General features: G+C 48.4%; 9 non-coding genes across 9 annotated transcripts; 2 read left to right on the top strand and 7 right to left on the bottom strand.

The window, feature by feature from the left end:
- Window positions 1-14,460: 14,460 nt before the first annotated feature.
- TRNAA-CGC (transfer RNA alanine (anticodon CGC)) lies at window positions 14,461-14,533 on the bottom strand. Its single transcript has one exon. It is a non-coding gene; the product is annotated as a tRNA-Ala (tRNA).
- A 592-nt stretch (window positions 14,534-15,125) lies between these two features.
- TRNAA-UGC (transfer RNA alanine (anticodon UGC)) lies at window positions 15,126-15,198 on the bottom strand. The gene has a single exon. It is a non-coding gene; the product is annotated as a tRNA-Ala (tRNA).
- Window positions 15,199-15,874: 676 nt separating this feature from the next.
- TRNAN-GUU (transfer RNA asparagine (anticodon GUU)) lies at window positions 15,875-15,948 on the top strand. Its single transcript has one exon. It is a non-coding gene; the product is annotated as a tRNA-Asn (tRNA).
- Window positions 15,949-16,565: 617 nt separating this feature from the next.
- On the bottom strand, window positions 16,566-16,638 carry TRNAA-CGC (transfer RNA alanine (anticodon CGC)). The gene has a single exon. It is a non-coding gene; the product is annotated as a tRNA-Ala (tRNA).
- A 1,341-nt stretch (window positions 16,639-17,979) lies between these two features.
- Window positions 17,980-18,053, top strand: TRNAN-GUU (transfer RNA asparagine (anticodon GUU)). Its single transcript has one exon. It is a non-coding gene; the product is annotated as a tRNA-Asn (tRNA).
- A 617-nt stretch (window positions 18,054-18,670) lies between these two features.
- On the bottom strand, window positions 18,671-18,743 carry TRNAA-CGC (transfer RNA alanine (anticodon CGC)). The gene has a single exon. It is a non-coding gene; the product is annotated as a tRNA-Ala (tRNA).
- Window positions 18,744-19,337: 594 nt separating this feature from the next.
- Window positions 19,338-19,410, bottom strand: TRNAA-UGC (transfer RNA alanine (anticodon UGC)). Its single transcript has one exon. It is a non-coding gene; the product is annotated as a tRNA-Ala (tRNA).
- Window positions 19,411-20,777: 1,367 nt separating this feature from the next.
- TRNAA-CGC (transfer RNA alanine (anticodon CGC)) lies at window positions 20,778-20,850 on the bottom strand. The gene has a single exon. It is a non-coding gene; the product is annotated as a tRNA-Ala (tRNA).
- A 586-nt stretch (window positions 20,851-21,436) lies between these two features.
- TRNAA-UGC (transfer RNA alanine (anticodon UGC)) lies at window positions 21,437-21,509 on the bottom strand. Its single transcript has one exon. It is a non-coding gene; the product is annotated as a tRNA-Ala (tRNA).
- Window positions 21,510-21,523: the final 14 nt, after the last annotated feature.

Consider the following 21,523-nt stretch of genomic DNA (forward strand, 5'->3'; position numbering starts at 1 on the left):
ATATGAGAGAGATATAGATAATGATATCCACACATTGTTTTTATGCCCCCCCCCCCCCCCACGAGAATGCCCAACATGAAACATGCACCGGGGCCCCCAGGGCAGCACTTATCATTGGGACAGGATAACATGGGTGAGCTAGATCAATGTTCCGTGATTTTTTTGCATGCGGTGGTCTGCCCTAGTGTGTTTTTTTTTTTTTTTACTCTGCAGCCTTATACGTATATGGTCTGGATTTTTACTTAAACCCAGTACCCTAGACATTGCTTATTGAGTTCTGATTTATATTTACATTAGAATGACACATATGGCTTTAGTGGCCTTAAATAATATTTTTGGTCATTTTTTCCCCACTTGGCTATTGGGCATACTGCAATTTCTACATTGAGGTTTACCTGATTGTATTTAATAGTGCCTGGGGGTATAGTGCCTGGGGGTATAGTGGCTGGGGGTATAGTGGCTGGGGGTATAGTATAATCAATCACTTTTGGGCTTTGTGCAATATTCTTATTTAATTTTGATCCATGCTCTTACACCAATCCTTACTGTGTCCCCTGACATGCGCTTTTCCTGCACCCTTTTCCCTTTTACTTGTGTGACCTATGTATTTTAATCAGTGTTAATAAAAATTAAATTACTCACAATATGGAATAGGATTCCATTTTTTTCTACTGAAACTACAGTGTCTTCAATAAAATGGCGCCGAGTTGGTGGTATACGCACGACTGACGACATTTTATTGAAAATTTCAACTACAAAAAGTGAACACAGTACTGATCACGCGGCGGCCATAGGGATCAAGGGCGACTGTCATAGCGCAAGATTTAGATAAAATCCGTCCCTGATGCTAAATCTTCAACACCCATGTGTAGAATGGGTTCAATAGCTAGTAAAATATATCTATACCACACATTGTTATTATTTATTGAGCACCGTTGACTCCATGGTGCTGTTCATGAGAAGGGAATCACATAATTTACAGATATAAGTTACTGTAGACAGACGGGTACAGAGGGGAGAGGACCCTGCCCCTGTGGGCTTACCTTGTACAGGATAATGGGGAGGAGACCGTAGGTTGCGGGGTTGTGGCAGCTCCAGTGGTGGTGGCAGTGGGGTCATGGCAGGCTGTAGCTTTCTTGAAGATGTGTTTTCAAGGTCCGTTTGAAGCCTGCACGAGTTGCAGATTACTGGAGATGTTGGGTCAGAGAATTCCAGAGGATGAGGGATATTTGGGAGAAGTCTTGTAGGCTGTTGGATGAGGAACAGATAAGTGTTGAGGAGAGGAGAACCAGGACCAGATTTTACGTCTGGGAGCATATTGGAAGATCTAATGAGGATACAGATCATGGACGGCTTTCGGTCAGCGTTAGTAGCTTTAATTGGATACGATGGGGAACTGGGAGATAATGTGGATTTACACGCCACCTTCTCCAGATGCTGCCCAACATATGATTTTCCCATATTTCAAAAGTAATCTGAAATTAAAGAATGTGAAGTAAAAATAAATAAATGAATATTGGACATGAGAACTCAAAAGGTAAAAGGAAATGGACAGGGATAAGCGAGATGTAATGATTGCATGACTGATATTCTTAAGTGGGGGAATAAAACCACACTCATCCATCACCTTAATGCCTGCAACAATAAAAACACAGAATATATAACATTCCTCACACTTGCTTAAAAGGGAAGGTGTCAAAAAGAAAAGAAAATCTCAATAACTGAAGAAAAAAATATAAATATATGAAGTATTAATGTTTAAATATTATTGGTTTTTAATTTAGAAAGATTTTAAAAAATTTGATATTTTCCACTGTTACACACTAGGGGGAGCAACTACTGAAATACTGCTGTAGAGCTACTGTAAAACTAGCTCACATTACAGCTGCAGTAACAGTGGGCGGAGTCTGCTCTCCTGTGTGTGATGTCATCCCCCAATCTGGGTTTTTTCAAAAGGATAAGGGAAGATGAAGTTAGGATCACAATGCAGAGCCATTTTGTTAGTGACTGCAAAGTGATCCTAATGTCTAAAGTGTCACCAAGTACAGCTGCATAGTGCTCCACTGTATCCTGTGCTTCACTGTTCCCCTATGCCTCACTGCATCCCATGACCCCATATACTGTGCTGCCGGCCAAGATTGGGGGGGGGGGGGGGGGGGGTCGAGGTGACATGCGGCAAGGAGAGGTGATGTACAGCCTGAGCGGCACTGCACTACAGATGTCATGCCGCATTCCGATCACTGCTTCCAACCGCATGCACTTGTGATGCCCTGGCCTATCAGGTCGTTACAGGGTATTGTGCAATCTGCCCTTCTGTACAGTCTACCTCCTCCTTGGTTACAGGCCCCTTACCTTTGGTGTTGCCAATAACAAGCTAATCAAAATTCTAGGAACACTCTGCACCACACCAACCAATGGCTAACCTGAAGGGAATAGGGGTGCCCACTGGGGAGGTTGGTTAAGGGGAGGTCCGGAGTGTTAGACAGTGAGTTCACTGGTGACTTGAGAGGAGAGGTCAGAAGCTGGGCTCCATGAACTACTAGGTGGCAGATGTTGGTCTGGGCCTGGTAGGAGCTGGACCCTGATCGCAGGGGATCATGACAAGGGGAACGGACTGTCGGAGGACAGCCAGCGGCCTTAGGCCATCATTGGGCAGGGGCCAGGCCATGATGGGGTACGTGGACCCCAAGTCTGGAAGGAGCTTCAGGCGTCCTAACAATTTACCCGACGAGGACGAGCCTTCAAGATCCGTTCTCCACCCGCTCCAAAATTGGGGTACTAGCGCAACGAGGGGGGAATAGGACTTTCCCACAACACAGTCCAGAAAATCCCAAGCGTGAACCCTGAGAGCAAGCTCACTTAGTTAGCTATACTGGTGAGCGGAACCTGATTAGTTTCAGGCTAAAAAAGGGACCAAATAGAAGACAAGGTGCCAAGGCAAAGGTCACAGACTAACAGGCAACACCAACAGGCACGGGATCCAGGTGTGCTCCCTCTCAGCGGCAGCGGCGCCCAAAACTTTGGTTTACCTCAGTTGTCGGTGTCAGCGTTATTGGACTGAGTGACCCTTACCGTTCGAACGGCACCTCCCCGTCACCATCACAAGTCCCGGGGCTTCCCCCCCCCCCTACCCATTGAGGGGCTAAACACCTGGCTGCCCACAACATTGTGACGCCCTGGGCAAGCCAGGGGTCACAGGTCACACACCCTACACCCCAGTTAGGCACACCAAAGCTAACAAAAAATCCTTGTTGCCTTCCTCCAGAGGCTGATGTTCACACCAGGGGGTGGGCCAGGCGGTTGGCTCCGCCCACCGAGGAGGACACAGTTCTGGAGGCGGGAGGAAACCAGGCAGACAAGCTAGGGGAGTGAAGGAGTAAACATCTAAGATGAGCTAAGGAAGTGACAGTGGAAGTAGAAGTGGAAGTGGTAAAGGAGGAGTAGGAGAAACTGAAGGAAAGTGAAAGGTGACAGAAAGAAAGCCTGAAGTAGTCCAGCTGTGTGCAGGACAGAGTCAGCAAGGTCAGCAACGGCGGTGACTGTCTGGAGGGGGACTGTTTGGAAGTTCCTGGAAGGACCGCGGACGGGTAGTGGCCCGGCGGTCTGGAGCAGTGTACCAAAGGACAGTCAGCACCAGGGCAGGGGCCTCTCGGACCCCGGCAAGGCTAGGAGTCGCCATAATTTGCCAAATCCGTCAGTGAAGGGGACGTAGATCCCCCAACAACCAAGTCCCGATTGAAGGCAACAGTCCAACCATTTTAGGAGAAGCACCGCCAGGGCACCAGTTTCTCAGGGCCAGCGCCTGCGGGCAAAGAGTAGGAGCTCCTCCGGTCCAGCTTGAAGCCGGGGAGCGGGTTACCGGTGGGGACCCATCGCAACCAACTTAGAAACAAAGGTGCAAGGAAAAGGGACATCACCGTCACCTACTGGGAGAGCAAGTGCAGCCGTCCGTGGGAACCGTCTTTCCAGCCGTGTGGTTTACCGTAAAACTGTGTCAACGTCTCAGGCTGAGTGAGTACCACAGTGCCGCAAGGCACAGCGCTGCCCCCGCGTCCCTGCGCCCACCAGGCCCTGCACCTCCCTCACCATCACTGGGCCCCGGGATCACCAACCCCTACCCACGGAGGGGCAACACAACACCTGGCTGCTCCGCATCACCATCCCCAGGATCCCCATATTGAGCAGCGGTGGTGAAATCACCACAACCGTGGGTGGCGTCATGGACAATAAACAATCCCCACACCCAACAACCCCCTTTCACTCACAGGCGAGGAGCGCCACTCGAGAAACCCCCGGGATCCGGCCCACAGCTCGAGCCACCACTGAGCAGCAACCGCCGGACCCGAGCAGAAGGTGTGAGCGTAGTGTGCTGACACCCTCCTCCCCACCCCCGACAACATCGCCACTGAGTACTCCCAACTGCAGCGGTGGTACTCCACCTTACCATACACAGACCATGGGTGGCGTCACGAACTTTCCACATCATCCCCTGTAAATACTCCCCCCCTTTTTTTATCCGAGTGGCTGCGCGACTCGGACCCCCCGGGTCCGGAGATCCCTCGAGCCACCGCGGATCCGGATTCAAGCAGCCCGGCAGCTGACGCGGAGGGGCAGCACGCTCACCTTAGACCAATGCCACTGGCAGGCTGTCTTGTCAGCCATCACAGTACAAAGAGGCGAGTAGCGGAGGTACGAGGTGAGCACACGTGTGAGTGGGGAGGAGAAAGGTACGGGGTGGAGCAGCACACCAGAATCAGATCAGTTTTGGGGCAATCGGTTCTCACCCCACCCATCCCGGCAGGTGACCGGGGAAAAGTGGAGCACACAGCATACACTGCAAGCTCCACAAAGATGGCAGCGATCTCTTTCCTCTGCTATGATCTGGACAGCCCAGGGGGCTTGTCCAGATGACAGCAGACACTGTTTGTCTTAAGTATAGGGGGTCGGAGCTTGACTATCAGAGTGAATGCACAGAGGGCTGCCATAAAGGAGGTGAGTAGCTGTCATTACACACCAAATCCAAGATGGCTGTCCCCAGTGCTTCAATAACACTAGAATTAAACAACAACTAAAACAGGGATTTTAATTTTGGATTAAAAACACTTTATTTCATAAGCACTATTAATAAAAAAAAAAAAAAAAAAAAAAAAAAAAAAAAAACACACGACACCTTCCCTTTAAGATTCTTCAGCACATACATTTGACTACAGATTCTGCTAACAGTGATCACCGGCCGTGTCCCTCCATTACGTCTCCGAGAGTTTCTACTTCTGATGCTTTCCAAATAGAGAAATATGATTGGACTGCAGCTTCTGTCCTAACACTTCATTTTTGCTTTCATGGTCCAGTATCATCAAAATCTCAAGCTTTTATCCGTCCTCTACAACTTGCCAAGTTGGTGTCAGCCTCAAAATTTTACTGTCCAGGGAAATTTGAGGCAACTGAGAACAGACCTGGAGGCCGACAAATGGGACATTGAGTTACCGAACATGATCATGGCTTCTCTGATCATCATCTAAACACCCCGGCAGAGGAGGGACGTCTGGACTTGGCTTCCAGCTATTGTAGACTTGGTACATTACATCATTTTCCAATGTGAACCAGGGGACATATCCATCACACAAAAAGACCCAAAGCCCTGGTATCTGAACTAGGACCAAGATGAAAGTCTTCTTCTTTGAAGTCACATAACTCTGTTGACATGTTTGGGATAATGTGAGAGACATTGACCTCAGGTTCCCACACGTTGGGTCACACCAAAGTTGCGCCACACCAAAGTTGCGCAGCATGAAGTAAGATAACAGTCTATGTCCATAAGTAAAACATTGTCCTCTGCTAGACATGAAGTCCAGAGCACAAGATATCTGTCTTGCACATTGTCTCACTGCGTCCTTGGGAATCCAGCCTGCGGAGAACAGATCAGGAGCATGAGGTTTTCCATGTAGAGCAAAAATAACTTTGCCTGGTGGCTGCTCAGTGGATTCTGTGATGATCATGTGGCATCACCCTGTGCCTTTTTGTGTAAGCCTCTCCCACACATAGAAAGGCCATGTAGTCCCAAAAGACACCCCTACATATCAGATAACCGCCTACCATCTACTTAGGTATGTAGAGTTTCCCCTGACTGTTGATGTTTATCGCCATCATTTTGTAAGTCACAATGATGTATCAGTCCCTTGTAGGAGAACATGTGGAGCCTTTCTTACCTCACTTCTGATAATATGATGCAAGGTGCGGCTGCTGCCAACTCCTGGGTTATTAAATAGTGGTCCTTTGCGCCAATAAAGATTGGGGAGGTGCTAGTAATGTCCACGTGGTCAGAAATGGAGTTGTCTTTCAGCCACCCTAAGAAAGGAGTCCAGGGGCGTTATATCACTAGCGTCACTGCCACTGGTTCTCCTACATATAAAAAAAAAAAACCCAAAAAAACAAAGGAAATAAAATTATATACACAATCATACATTCCCATCACCACTTACCAGACCAGTTCCCAAACTGCCATAGATTATAGAATTGGAATCCATCAGCAAGCCTATGAGGCAGAGCTTTTATCCTAGGTCCAGGGCAGCTTGGTTAGGATTACACACACACACACACACCTCGGTGGCTCGAGCAGTGGGCCAGAACCAGGGACTCAAGCAGCACTCCTCACCCGTGAGTGAAAAAGGGGGTGGTTTGTTTGGGGAGATCGCTCATGATGCCACCCACAGGACGAGGTGATTATTAGCACCACTGCGGCTGGTGACGGAGATCCCAGGAAGGATGGTAGGGAGCAGCTAGGATGTTGTCCCCTCCGTGGGTAGGGGTTGGTGATCCCAGGGCCCGGTGGTGATACGGGGAGGCTGGATGGCTGGGGGTGCAGGGTTAGCATGGCACTGTTGTACTCACTCAGACAGAAAGTCAAAGTCTCTGGTAAACCAAACGGCCGGATGGACGGGTCCCGCAGCCGGCTGCAGTGTTGTTGTGCTCTCCCTGGACGGCTGATGGTTGCTGTCTTTCCCTGCACCTGTGTAGAATGTGTCGACTCCGATGGTTTCCCAACAGTAGTCCACTCCCCGGCGTATAGGTACCGTAGGAGCCTTTTTGCCAGCAGGCGCTGGCCCTTTGATCTCTAGCCTGTGGCGGTATATCCTCAGTGTGGACTGTTGCCTTCTGGCAGGACCTGGTTGTTAGGAAACCCCTGGGGTTCCGGTCACTCGGATTTGACCATTGTCGGCGGCTCCAAGCCTAGTCGGGGTCCGATGGCCCTGCCTGTGTGCTTAGCTTCACTCGTACCCCGGTTCGGTACCGGTGGGCAACCGCCCAACCCCGGTCCTACGGTTCTGCAGAGATCCGCTAACTCCTGCAGACAGCCACCACCGTCTGCCAACCTTGCTGTCAGTACCTGGGCTCCAACCCAGACACTTGTAGTTTCTGACCTCTCACTTTCACCTCCTAAACTGAACTCTCCTCACTCCAAACTGAGCTAACTGCTTTTCTCACCTCCAGGCCTGTGAACTCCTCGGTGGGTGGGGACAACCGCCTGGCTCCACCCCACCCTGGAGGGAGGCAACAAAGATTTGTGGTTGACTGGTGTAAACTGTCCAGGGGTGTGTGTGTGTGTGTGTGTTTTATGTCTGCCTACCTGGCTAGTCCATGGCGTCACATAATCACTGGGGTGACAGTCATCGCTCCAGACTCACCCAGGGGTGGGATTCAAATTTTTAACAGGTTCTCTGTAAAATCCGCCCATTTAAAAACCACACCCATTCTGCAACCACACCCATTTTGTTAGCCACACCCATTTTCACGCACTTTCCGCAACCAAAAAATAAAAGTAATTAAACCCCTTAACGACCGCAGGCAGTAATATTACATCCTAGCGGTCATAGTATTACAGCCCGCGGTCTGCCGCCGGCAGCATGCCGCGATCGGCGCACATCTCAGCTGATAGTCACAGCTGCATACCTCCCAACTTTTGACGAAAGGAAAAGGGGACAAAGTGTGCAGCGTGCGCAGTGGAAAACTTTTACCACGCCCCTAGCCACACCCATTTGGCAGTAAGTCATTCAGCAGATGCTCTGGACTGTTCATTAAAAAAAAACCAAAAAAAAAAAAACAAAACAACATACCGCAAACACAATAATCAGAGAAGATTGTTATTGCGCTCGTGATGCAGACACCAGCAGAAAAACCACAGCTTTTACGATACATGTGAACACTGCCTAAGCAATACATTTTTATTACTTTATGGGTTTTAACAGAAAAAAAAAATGATAAATTGCAACATTTTTTTTTATGCCATTTACTGATCCCTATAAATAATCTGATTGCTGTGTTCGGGTCGTTACAATTACAGGGTCACCAAATATGTCCATATTTGTTGATTTGTGAGGTTTATCATTTTATAAAAAAGTGCAATAAAATTACATTATTCTTTTTTTTTATTGATTTTAGTAAATTTATTAGAAGAAGAAAAAACTTTTCCTCTCCCTCCAGAAGACAGGAGATAGAGATGCTGCCCAGTACAATGAAGCTGTGTCCTGTGTAATCTGCTGTCTAATCTAAGGCTTCATTGTAGGTTTATGTAAAAGCCTCCCTCTGACATCAATCCTAGTGGCTCAACAGCTAGGAAAGCTTCAGATCTCATCCCATATGCCCCCCCCCCCATACAGGTCCCATCTTATGCGGCCCCCCCCCCATACAGGTCCCATCTTATGCGGCCCCCCCCCCATACAGGTCCCATCTTATGCGGCCCCCCCCCCATACAGGTCCCATCTTATGCGGCCCCCCCCCCATACAGGTCCCATCTTATGCGGCCCCCCCCCCATACAGGTCCCATCTTATGCGGCCCCCCCCCCCATACAGGTCCCATCTTATGCGGCCCCCCCCCCATACAGGTCCCATCTTATGCGGCCCCCCCCCCATACAGGTCCCATCTTATGCGGCCCCCCCCCATACAGGTCCCATCTTATGCGGCCCCCCCCCCATACAGGTCCCATCTTATGCGGCCCCCCCCCCATACAGGTCCCATCTTATGCGGCCCCCCCCCCCATACAGGTCCCATCTTATGCGGCCCCCCCCCCCATACAGGTCCCATCTTATGCGGCCCCCCCCCCCATACAGGTCCCATCTTATGCGGCCCCCCCCCCCCATACAGGTCCCATCTTATGCGGCCCCCCCCCCCCATACAGGTCCCATCTTATGCGGCCCCCCCCCCCCATACAGGTCCCATCTTATGCGGCCCCCCCCCCCATACAGGTCCCATCTTATGCGGCCCCCCCCCCCATACAGGTCCCATCTTATGCGGCCCCCCCCCCCATACAGGTCCCATCTTATGCGGCCCCCCCCCCCATACAGGTCCCATCTTATGCGGCCCCCCCCCCCATACAGGTCCCATCTTATGCGGCCCCCCCCCCCATACAGGTCCCATCTTATGCGGCCCCCCCCCCCATACAGGTCCCATCTTATGCGGCCCCCCCCCCCATACAGGTCCCATCTTATGCGGCCCCCCCCCCCATACAGGTCCCATCTTATGCGGCCCCCCCCCCCATACAGGTCCCATCTTATGCGGCCCCCCCCCCCATACAGGTCCCATCTTATGCGGCCCCCCCCCCATACAGGTCCCATCTTATGCGGCCCCCCCCCCATACAGGTCCCATCTTATGCGGCCCCCCCCCCATACAGGTCCCATCTTATGCGGCCCCCCCCCCCATACAGGTCCCATCTTATGCGGCCCCCCCCCATACAGGTCCCATCTTATGCGGCCCCCCCCCATACAGGTCCCATCTTATGCGGCCCCCCCCCCCATACAGGTCCCATCTTATGCGGCCCCCCCCCCATACAGGTCCCATCTTATGCGGCCCCCCCCCATACAGGTCCCATCTTATGCGGCCCCCCCCCCCATACAGGTCCCATCTTATGCGGCCCCCCCCCCATACAGGTCCCATCTTATGCGGCCCCCCCCCCATACAGGTCCCATCTTATGCGGCCCCCCCCCCATACAGGTCCCATCTTATGCGCCCCCCCCCCCATACAGGTCCCATCTTATGCGGCCCCCCCCCCATACAGGTCCCATCTTATGCGGCCCCCCCCCCATACAGGTCCCATCTTATGCGGCCCCCCCCATACAGGTCCCATCTTATGCGGCCCCCCCCCATACAGGTCCCATCTTATGCGGCCCCCCCCATACAGGTCCCATCTTATGCGGCCCCCCCCATACAGGTCCCATCTTATGCGGCCCCCCCCCCCATACAGGTCCCATCTTATGCGGCCCCCCCTCCCCCCATATAAATCCCATCTTATGCGGCCCCCCCCTTCCCCCCATATAGCTCCCATCTTATGCGGCCCCCCTTCCCCCATATAGCTCCCATCTTATGCGGCCCCCCCCTTCCCCCCATATAGCTCCCATCTTATGCGGCCCCCCTTCCCCCCATATAGCTCCCATCTTATGCAGCCCCCCCTTCCCCCCATATAGCTCCCATCTTATGCGGCCCCCCCTTCCCCCCATATAGCTGCCATCTTTATGCCGCTCCTCTCCCTGCATCTTCGACTCACTGAGCGCTTACCTGCTCCATGCAACGGCAGCCTCTATCTCCTGTCCTCCACAGCACTCTGCACACTGACGCTGCACACAGGCGACAGGAGGAGGAGCTACCTCCTCACACTGCCGTGACCTCTACAGTGTCAGCACGTCGCTTCATGCCAGGTCCGGGAGCAGACAGACTCCACTGAACCTGGAAGTGCCGTGCATACAGAGGTACGGGGATTTGTCAGTAGCTTAAAGACACCGATACAAATGAATACAGGGAACCGGATTGCTGGAGCAGTTTCTTGCTGCTTCTGGAAACTGGCTGCTATTTTAACAACCGCTTCGCCCGAACCAGACAGAACCGGCTGAAACCCACCCCTGGACTCACCCATACATAGGAACGCTTGGCTCGAGTGGTGGCAGTTATTGAGCGGTTGGAGTCAATCTGCTACTGTTTTGCCCCTTTAATCAGATCATTGTTAGTTGTAACACATGACCACTCACAAACATTCACATGTTCTCTATGAGATCATATTATGCACATATTAACTCACGAGAAAACTACTCATCTGGACCCACTCCCTACCGGTCCCTGTACAGACTAGAAGTCCCTAGACACAACTAGAAAACCACAGTTCAGACTTGGCACACTTAAATTCCAATCATTTGCCATTCCTCCTAAAATTAGGAGAGGTGTCTACACAACTAACAAAAGGATGGGAAAAGATTGAAAAGGTAGACAAAAAAAAATAAAAAAAATAAGTTAAAACCCAGGCACAAGTGGACAAATGAATAACAAGTAACCTATTACCAGCCTAATAGGAAACAGAAGGGAAGTAATGAGAATGCACAGTGTAAATACCAAACCATGCTCCATCAAACAGGCGGCATCCCTGGCACCAAAAGCAGCTCTTCTCAGCCGAAATCCACACATAAATGACTATAACCAGCAGAGAAAGGAGGGGCTAGAGGAGTATATATACCCCACCCAAAATGTGATTGGCCAGAGACAAGTGAGAACACCTGCAACCATAAAGCAAAGGAACAGAAGCAAAGGAAGAAGCAATAGACCTTCAGTAGGATGACATTACCAAACCATGCTCCATCAAACAGGCGGCATCCCTGGCACCAAAAACAGCTCTTCTCAGCAGAAATCCACACATAAATGACTATAACCAGCAGAGAAAGGACGGGCTAGAGGAGTATATATAGCCCCACCCAAAATGTGATTGGCCAGAGACAAGTGAGAACACCTGCAACCATAAAGCAAAGGAGCAGAAGCAAATGAAGAAGCAATAGACCTTCAGTATGATGACATGCACAGACCAGGCTGTGGCTCCACAGAGAAGGAAACAGACTCTGGAACATAGAGGCGCTGGATCACATCCAAGCAAAAAACTAAATATATAGTGGGGTGCATCAAAGCTGCCATATAAACATATATATGTAAGGAAATAAAAAACCTATGGCACATGAAATAAATTTCTGCATGAAAACATGGGCACACTGAGAATATATTTGGATATGTAGTTTTAAACACATGTATGGCAACTACACATAATAATTAAAAGCTTTTAAAATAATAGACAAAATCCCCCAGACCCCATGTGGAACTTGGTCCATAAAAATAGATAATAACCTAAGGCCTCTTTCACAGTCAGCGATTCTGGTGCGTATGTGACAGTTTCTATACGTACCACAATCACGGACATACGCAGAGCCATTGCAATCAATGGGTTTCTGCACACAGTGATTTTTCACAGCCTGTCTCCGTGCGGCGTACATGCGTGTCCGTGTGCTCCACATGGAGACAAGTCCGTTTTTTTCTGATATCACTGATGTCCCATGGACCACAGTATGGTGTGATCTGTGAAACATGTATTGGGGGAAAAAAAAAAGAAAAAAAGAAAACGTTTTTTAGGCTATGTGCACACGGTGCGTTTTTTGACGCTGCGTTTTTGGCCGCTAAAAAGGCACAAAAACGCACCAGCAGCAAAAAATGCATGCGTTTTTGCTGCGATTTGGTGCGTTATTGGCTGCGTTTTGCTGTGTTTTTGATCTCTGCGTTTTGCTGCGTTTTTCCAATGCATTGCATGGGGGGAAAACGCAGAAAAATGCACAAAAGAATTAACATGTCCATTTTTTTTTTAAGCTCAAAAACGCACCTTAAAAAATAAGTTGTGTGCGGACAGCAAAATTGAAAACTCATAGACTTTGCTGGGGAAGCAAAGTCATGCAGTGTTGAGGCCAAAAACGCACCCGAAAAATGCCGCGAAAAACGCACTGTGCGCACATAGCCTTATACTCCCTTTCTCCAGTGATGCTGTGTTTGGCCGCAGCTTCCTAGCCGGCTAATTCCTCTCATGAATATGTACCACGACCCAGAAGTAGCAGCAGCTGGAGACTTCAGCACCTCGGACAGCAGGAGCGTAGACAGGTGAGTTTGCAGTACGTGATCTCCATGTACCATCACTGATCACACATGGAGAACACCCGTGTGCTATAACATTATGGCACATGGAGGGGACAAGGGAGTTTGTAACACGTCAGTGAAAGACGTCTCTAATTCTCCCTTACATGTAAAACAGATCAAATATAGGAATCACATTTATAGAAGGAAACCTCTATAAAACTGATCAATTAGCAGAGGATGGTTTCGATCCATCGACCTATTTTTTTTCTGTAAGAATAGCTTTTTTTTTTTTAAAGTGTGAGTTCCATTTTACCATAGTAGAAGATCATCGGAGGAGTTTAAAAGGTGAAGGGTGGCTTACAAATACATGCACACCTCTTCCAAGCAAACCCTTTACATATCTACGAAGAACCGAGGGGTAAGCAATAAAAAACCCCTTAATAGTTTGGAGACGAAAGTTGCAATGTAGCACAATATCAGTCTTATCGAAGAAATATAATGATGACCTGTATAAAAAGAATCAATTAGCAGAGGATGGTTTCGATCCATCGACCTCTGGGTTATGGGCCCAGCACGCTTCCGCTGCGCCACTCTGCTGCCGGTGGTCTGTTCGTTGAGAAGGTCTATTTATCGACTGACTTTTCAAAAGTGGCTAAAATGTATTTGGTCTTTGTGATGGAATCCATCAGCAGGAGCTTATTGTCGGCGCCTCGAGTCCTCCTGAGCATCAGCAATTGTCTCTTTGTTTTTGCTGATTTCTTTTTGTCATATTATGTTAAAAAGTTGATCTGAGAAACCTGTGCCTGGCCTGCCTGGCTGAGAGTTCCTGTAGAAAGATCTGTTTGCGTCTCTGTGGCGCAATTGGTTAGTGCGTTCGGCTGTTAACCGAAAGGATGGTGGTTCAAGCCCACCCAGGGACGATGGTCTTTTTTGCTTAAGTAGCAGCCTATGTACGAGTGAAGAAGGTTCCACGTCGTCTTTCAATTGCTCTCCCGACAAATAACTCTGTTGCTCGCTGCCTACGTTTTGAACTCCCGAGTTAGAATGGAGGAGACTTTTGGAAAAGAGCTCTTTGTATGTGGACGGAAGCAGCTTAGCTGGGCTGTGTTTATTCAGGGGCGATGGTCTCTTTGGCTCGAGTAGCATACTAGGGGTGTAAAAGGTTCCACGTTAGCTTTCGGCTGAGCTGCTCTCCCAACAAAAAACTCTCTGTTGCTTTGTGCTTACGTTTTGAACTCCTCAGGTACAACGGAGGAGACCCTTCTAGAAGAGCTGTTTGTAGGTGGACAGATGGAGCATAGCTGGGCTGTGTTTACTAGCAGGATGAGCCCTCCGATAGAACGCGCAAACATCCTTCGAGCTGGAATTGAACCAGCAACCCAAGGATTTGCTCATTTACATCTACAGTCTTTGGCTCTACCAGCTGAGCTATTGAAGGCTTGTCTTGGCCTTGGTTGAAAGCCTCCTAGTTTTAGCTGTTGGAGTTTTGAGCATGAGGTGAAAAGGCAATCACTGCTACCATGTGAAAAATAACTCTTGGAGAATGCGGGCATCGATCCCGCTGCCTCTCACATGCGAAGCGAGCGCTCTACCACTTGAGCTAATTCCCCCGGCGTGACAGTTGTGCCTTTAGTTTCTTGCCACACTTCATAGGGATTTTCTTATCATGTCAGGTGAGAAGCTGCATTGTTATATGGTATTTTTTTTCTGTAAGAATAGCTTTTTTTTTTTTTTTTTAAGTGTGAGTTCCATGTTGCCATAGTAGAAGATCATCGGAGGACTTTACAAGGTGAAGGGTGGCTTCCAAATACATGCACGCCTCTTCCAAGCAAAGCCTTTACATATCTACGGAGAAGACAAAAAACTCTCTGTTGATTTGTGCTTACGTTTTGAGCTCCTCACTCCTCAGGTACAACGGAGGAGACCTTTCTAGAAGAGCTGTTTGTAGGTGGACGGAACGAGCATAGCTGGGCTGTGTTTACCAGCCGGATGAACCTTCCGATAGAATGCGCAAAACTCCTTCGAGCCGGAATTGAACCAGCGACCTAAGGATTGCTAACTTTCTTCTACAGTCTTCGGCTCTACCAGCTGAGCTATCGAAGGCTTGTTTTGTCCTTGATCGAAAGCCTCCTAGTTTTAGCTGTTGGAGTTTTGAGCATGAGGTAAAAAGACAATCACTGCTACCATGTGAAAAATAACTCTTGGAGAATGCGGGCATCGATCCCGCTGCCTCTCGCATGCAAAGCGAGCGCTCTACCACTTGAGCTAATCCCCCTGGCATGACAGGTCTGCCTTTAGTTTCTTGCCACACTTCACGGTGATTTTCTCATCATGTCAGGTGAGAAGCTGCAATGCTATATGGCAATTTTTATGTAAGAATAGCTTGCTTTTTTTTTTACAGTGTGAGTTCCATTTTACCATAGTAGAAGATCATCGGAGGAGTTTAAAAGGTGAAGGGTGGCTTACAAATACATGCACACCTCTTCCAAGCAAACCCTTTACATATCTACGAAGAACCGAGGGGTAAGCAATAAAAAACCCCTTAATAGTTTGGAGATGAAAGTTGCAATGTAGCACAATATCAGTCTTATCGAAGAAATATAATGATGACCTGTATAAAAAGAATCAACTAGCAGAGGATGGTTTCGATCCATCGACCTCTGGGTTATGGGCCCAGCACGCTTCCGCTGCGCCACTCTGCTGCCGGTGGGCTGTTCGTTGAGAAGGTCTATTTATCGACTGACTTTTCAAAAGTGGCTAAAATGTATTTGGTCTTTGTGATGGAATCCATCAGCAGGAGCTTATTGTCGGCGCCTCGAGTCCTCCTGAGCATCAGCAATTGTCTCTTTGTTTTTGCTGATTTCTTTTTGTCATATTATGTTAAAAAGTTGATCTGAGAAACCTGTGCCTGGCCTGCCTGGCTGAGAGTTCCTGTAGAAAGATCTGTTTGCGTCTCTGTGGCGCAATTGGTTAGCGCGTTCGGCTGTTAACCGAAAGGATGGTGGTTCAAGCCCACCCAGGGACGATGGTCTTTTTTGCTTAAGTAGCAGCCTATGTACGAGTGAAGAAGGTTCCACGTCGTCTTTCAATTGCTCTCCCGACAAATAACTCTGTTGCTCGCTGCCTACGTTTTGAACTCCCGAGTTAGAATGGAGGAGACTTTTGGAAAAGAGCTCTTTGTATGTGGACGGAAGCAGCTTAGCTGGGCTGTGTTTATTCAGGGGCGATGGTCTCTTTGGCTCGAGTAGCATACTAGGGGTGTAAAAGGTTCCACGTTAGCTTTCGGCTGAGCTGCTCTCCCAACAAAAAACTCTCTGTTGCTTTGTGCTTACGTTTTGAACTCCTCAGGTACAACAGAGGAGACCCTTCTAGAAGAGCTGTTTGTAGGTGGACAGATGGAGCATAGCTGGGCTGTGTTTACTAGCAGGATGAGCCCTCCGATAGAACGCGCAAACATCCTTCGAGCTGGAATTGAACCAGCAACCCAAGGATTTGCTCATTTACATCTACAGTCTTTGGCTCTACCAGCTGAGCTATTGAAGGCTTGTCTTGGCCTTGGTTGAAAGCCTCCTAGTTTTAGCTGTTGGAGTTTTGAGCATGAGGTGAAAAGGCAATCACTGCTACCATGTGAAAAATAACTCTTGGAGAATGCGGGCATCGATCCCGCTGCCTCTCACATGCGAAGCGAGCGCTCTACCACTTGAGCTAATTCCCCTGGCGTGACAGTTGTGCCTTTAGTTTCTTGCCACACTTCATAGGGATTTTCTTATCATGTCAGGTGAGAAGCTGCATTGTTATATGGTATTTTTTTTCTGTAAGAATAGCTTTTTTTTTTTTTTTTTATGTGTGAGTTCCATGTTGCCATAGTAGAAGATCATCGGAGGACTTTACAAGGTGAAGGGTGGCTTCCAAATACATGCACGCCTCTTCCAAGCAAAGCCTTTACATATCTACGGAGAATACAAAAAACTCTCTGTTGATTTGTGCTTACGTTTTGAGCTCCTCACTCCTCAGGTACAACGGAGGAGACCTTTCTAGAAGAGCTGTTTGTAGGTGGACGGAACGAGCATAGCTGGGCTGTGTTTACCAGCCGGATGAACCTTCCGATAGAATGCGCAAAACTCCTTCGAGCCGGAATTGAACCAGCGACCTAAGGATTGCTAACTTTCTTCTACAGTCTTCGGCTCTACCAGCTGAGCTATCGAAGGCTTGTTTTGTCCTTGATCGAAAGCCTCCTAGTTTTAGCTGTTGGAGTTTTGAGCATGAGGTAAAAAGACAATCACTGCTACCATGTGAAAAATAACTCTTGGAGAACGCAGGCATCGATCCCGCTGCCTCTCGCATGCAAAGCGAGCGCTCTACCACTTGAGCTAATCCCCCTGGCATGACAGGTCTGCCTTTAGTTTCTTGCCACACTTCACGGTGATTTTCTCATCATGTCAGGTGAGAAGCTGCAATGCTATATGGCAATTTTTATGTAAGAATAGCTTGCTTTTTTTTTTACAGTGTGAGTTCCATTTTACCATAGTAGAAGATCATCGGAGGAGTTTAAAAGGTGAAGGGTGGCTTACAAATACATGCACACCTCTTCCAAGCAAACCCTTTACATATCTACGAAGAACCGAGGGGTAAGCAATAAAAAACCCCTTAATAGTTTGGAGACGAAAGTTGCAATGTAGCACAATATCAGTCTTATCGAAGAAATATAATGATGACCTGTATAAAAAGAATCAATTAGCAGAGGATGGTTTCGATCCATCGACCTCTGGGTTATGGGCCCAGCACGCTTCCGCTGCGCCACTCTGCTGCCGGTGGTCTGTTCGTTGAGAAGGTCTATTTATCGACTGACTTTTCAAAAGTGGCTAAAATGTATTTGGTCTTTGTGATGGAATCCATCAGCAGGAGCTTATTGTCGGCGCCTCGAGTCCTCCTGAGCATCAGCAATTGTCTCTTTGTTTTTGCTGATTTCTTTTTGTCATATTATGTTAAAAAGTTGATCTGAGAAACCTGTGCCTGGCCTGCCTGGCTGAGAGTTCCTGTAGAAAGATCTGTTTGCGTCTCTGTGGCGCAATTGGTTAGCGCGTTCGGCTGTTAACCGAAAGGATGGTGGTTCAAGCCCACCCAGGGACGATGGTCTTTTTTGCTTAAGTAGCAGCCTATGTACGAGTGAAGAAGGTTCCACGTCGTCTTTCAATTGCTCTCCCGACAAATAACTCTGTTGCTCGCTGCCTACGTTTTGAACTCCCGAGTTAGAATGGAGGAGACTTTTGGAAAAGAGCTCTTTGTATGTGGACGGAAGCAGCTTAGCTGGGCTGTGTTTATTAAGGGGCGATGGTCTCTTTGGCTCGAGTAGCATACTAGGGGTGTAAAAGGTTCCACGTTAGCTTTCGGCTGAGCTGCTCTCCCAACAAAAAACTCTCTGTTGCTTTGTGCTTACGTTTTGAACTCCTCAGGTACAACGGAGGAGACCCTTCTAGAAGAGCTGTTTGTAGGTGGACAGAGGGAGCATAGCTGGGCTGTGTTTACTAGCAGGATGAGCCCTCCGATAGAACGTGCAAACATCCTTCGAGCTGGAATTGAACCAGCAACCCAAGGATTTGCTCATTTACATCTACAGTCTTTGGCTCTACCAGCTGAGCTATTGAAGGCTTGTCTTGGCCTTGGTTGAAAGCCTCCTAGTTTTAGCTGTTGGAGTTTTGAGCATGAGGTGAAAAGGCAATCACTGCTACCATGTGAAAAATAACTCTTGGAGAATGCGGGCATCGATCCCGCTGCCTCTCACATGCGAAGCGAGCGCTCTACCACTTGAGCTAATTCCCCTGGCGTGACAGTTGTGCCTTTAGTTTCTTGCCACACTTCATAGGGATTTTCTTATCATGTCAGGTGAGAAGCTGCATTGTTATATGGTATTTTTTTTCTGTAAGAATAGCTTTTTTTTTTTTTTTTTTTAAGTGTGAGTTCCATGTTGCCATAGTAGAAGATCATCGGAGGACTTTACAAGGTGAAGGGTGGCTTCCAAATACATGCACGCCTCTTCCAAGCAAAGCCTTTACATATCTACGGAGAAGACAAAAAACTCTCTGTTGATTTGTGCTTACGTTTTGATCTCCTCACTCCTCAGGTACAACGGAGGAGACCTTTCTAGAAGAGCTGTTTGTAGGTGGACGGAACGAGCATAGCTGGGCTGTGTTTACCAGCCGGATGAACCTTCCGATAGAATGCGCAAAACTCCTTCGAGCCGGAATTGAACCAGCGACCTAAGGATTGCTAACTTTCTTCTACAGTCTTCGGCTCTACCAGCTGAGCTATCGAAGGCTTGTTTTGTCCTTGATCGAAAGCCTCCTAGTTTTAGCTGTTGGAGTTTTGAGCATGAGGTAAAAAGACAATCACTGCTACCATGTGAAAAATAACTCTTGGAGAATGCGGGCATCGATCCCGCTGCCTCTCGCATGCAAAGCGAGCGCTCTGCCACTTGAGCTAATCCCCCTGGCATGACAGGTCTGGCTTTAGTTTCTTGCCACACTTCACGGTGATTTTCTCATCATGTCAGGTGAGAAGCTGCAATGCTATATGGCAATTTTTATGTAAGAATAGCTTGCTTTTTTTTTTACAGTGTGAGTTCCATTTTACCATAGTAGAAGATCATCGGAGGAGTTTAAAAGGTGAAGGGTGGCTTACAAATACATGCACACCTCTTCCGAGCAAACCCTTTACATATCTACGAAGAACCGAGGGGTAAGCAATAAAAAACCTCTTAATAGTTTGGAGACGAAAGTTGCAATGTAGCACAATATCAGTCTTATCGAAGAAATATAATGATGACCTGTATAAAAAGAATCAATTAGCAGAGGATGGTTTCGATCCATCGACCTCTGGGTTATGGGCCCAGCACGCTTCCGCTGCACCACTCTGCTGCCGGTGGTCTGTTTGTTGAGAAGGTCTATTTATCGACTGACTTTTCAAAAGTGGCTAAAATGTATTTGGTCTTTGTGATGGAATCCATCAGCAGGAGCTTATTGTCGGCGCCTCGAGTCCTCCTGAGCATCAGCAATTGTCTCTTTGTTTTTGCTGATTTCTTTTTGTCATATTATGTTAAAAAGTTGATCTGAGAAACCTGTGCCTGGCCTGCCTGGCTGAGAGTTCCTGTAGAAAGATCTGTTTGGGTCTCTGTGGCGCAATTGGTTAGTGCGTTCGGCTGTTAACCGAAAGGATGGTGGTTCAAGCCCACCCAGGGACGATGGTCTTTTTTGCTTAAGTAGCAGCCTATGTACGAGTGAAGAAGGTTCCACGTCGTCTTTCAATTGCTCTCCCGACAAATAACTCTGTTGCTCGCTGCCTACGTTTTGAACTCCCGAGTTAGAATGGAGGAGACTTTTGGAAAAGAGCTCTTTGTATGTGGACGGAAGCAGCTTAGCTGGGCTGTGTTTATTCAGGGGCGATGGTCTCTTTGGCTCGAGTAGCATTCTAGGGGTGTAAAAGGTTCCACGTTAGCTTTTGGCTGAGCTGCTCTCCCAACAAAAAACTCTCTGTTGCTTTGTGCTTACGTTTTGAACTCCTCAGGTACAACGGAGGAGACCCTTCTAGAAGAGCTGTTTGTAGGTGGACAGAGGGAGCATAGCTGGGCTGTGTTTACTAGCAGGATGAGCCCTCCGATAGAACGCGCAAACATCCTTCGAGCTGGAATTGAACCAGCAACCCAAGGATTTGCTCATTTACATCTACAGTCTTTGGCTCTACCAGCTGAGCTATTGAAGGCTTGTCTTGGCCTTGGTTGAAAGCCTCCTAGTTTTAGCTGTTGGAGTTTTGAGCATGAGGTGAAAAGGCAATCACTGCTACCATGTGAAAAATAACTCTTGGAGAATGCGGGCATCGATCCCGCTGCCTCTCACATGCGAAGCGAGCGCTCTACCACTTGAGCTAATTCCCCTGGCGTGACAGTTGTGCCTTTAGTTTCTTGCCACACTTCATAGGGATTTTCTTATCATGTCAGGTGAGAAGCTGCATTGTTATATGGTATTTTTTTTCTGTAAGAATAGCTTTTTTTTTTTAAGTGTGAGTTCCATGTTGCCATAGTAGAAGATCATCGGAGGACTTTACAAGGTGAAGGGTGGCTTCCAAATACATGCACGCCTCTTCCAAGCAAAGCCTTTACATATCTACGGAGAAGACAAAAAACTCTCTGTTGATTTGTGCTTACGTTTTGATCTCCTCACTCCTCAGGTACAACGGAGGAGACCTTTCTAGAAGAGCTGTTTGTAGGTGGACGGAACGAGCATAGCTGGGCTGTGTTTACCAGCCGGATGAACCTTCCGATAGAATGCGCAAAACTCCTTCGAGCCGGAATTGAACCAGCGACCTAAGGATTGCTAACTTTCTTCTACAGTCTTCGGCTCTACCAGCTGAGCTATCGAAGGCTTGTTTTGTCCTTGATCGAAAGCCTCCTAGTTTTAGCTGTTGGAGTTTTGAGCATGAGGTAAAAAGACAATCACTGCTACCATGTGAAAAAAAACTCTTGGAGAATGCGGGCATCGATCCCGCTGCCTCTCGCATGCAAAGCGAGCGCTCTGCCACTTGAGCTAATCCCCCTGGCATGACAGGTC

Source organism: Anomaloglossus baeobatrachus, chromosome 3, assembly GCF_048569485.1.
Source record: "Anomaloglossus baeobatrachus isolate aAnoBae1 chromosome 3, aAnoBae1.hap1, whole genome shotgun sequence".
Classification (NCBI taxonomy): Eukaryota; Metazoa; Chordata; class Amphibia; order Anura; family Aromobatidae; genus Anomaloglossus; species Anomaloglossus baeobatrachus.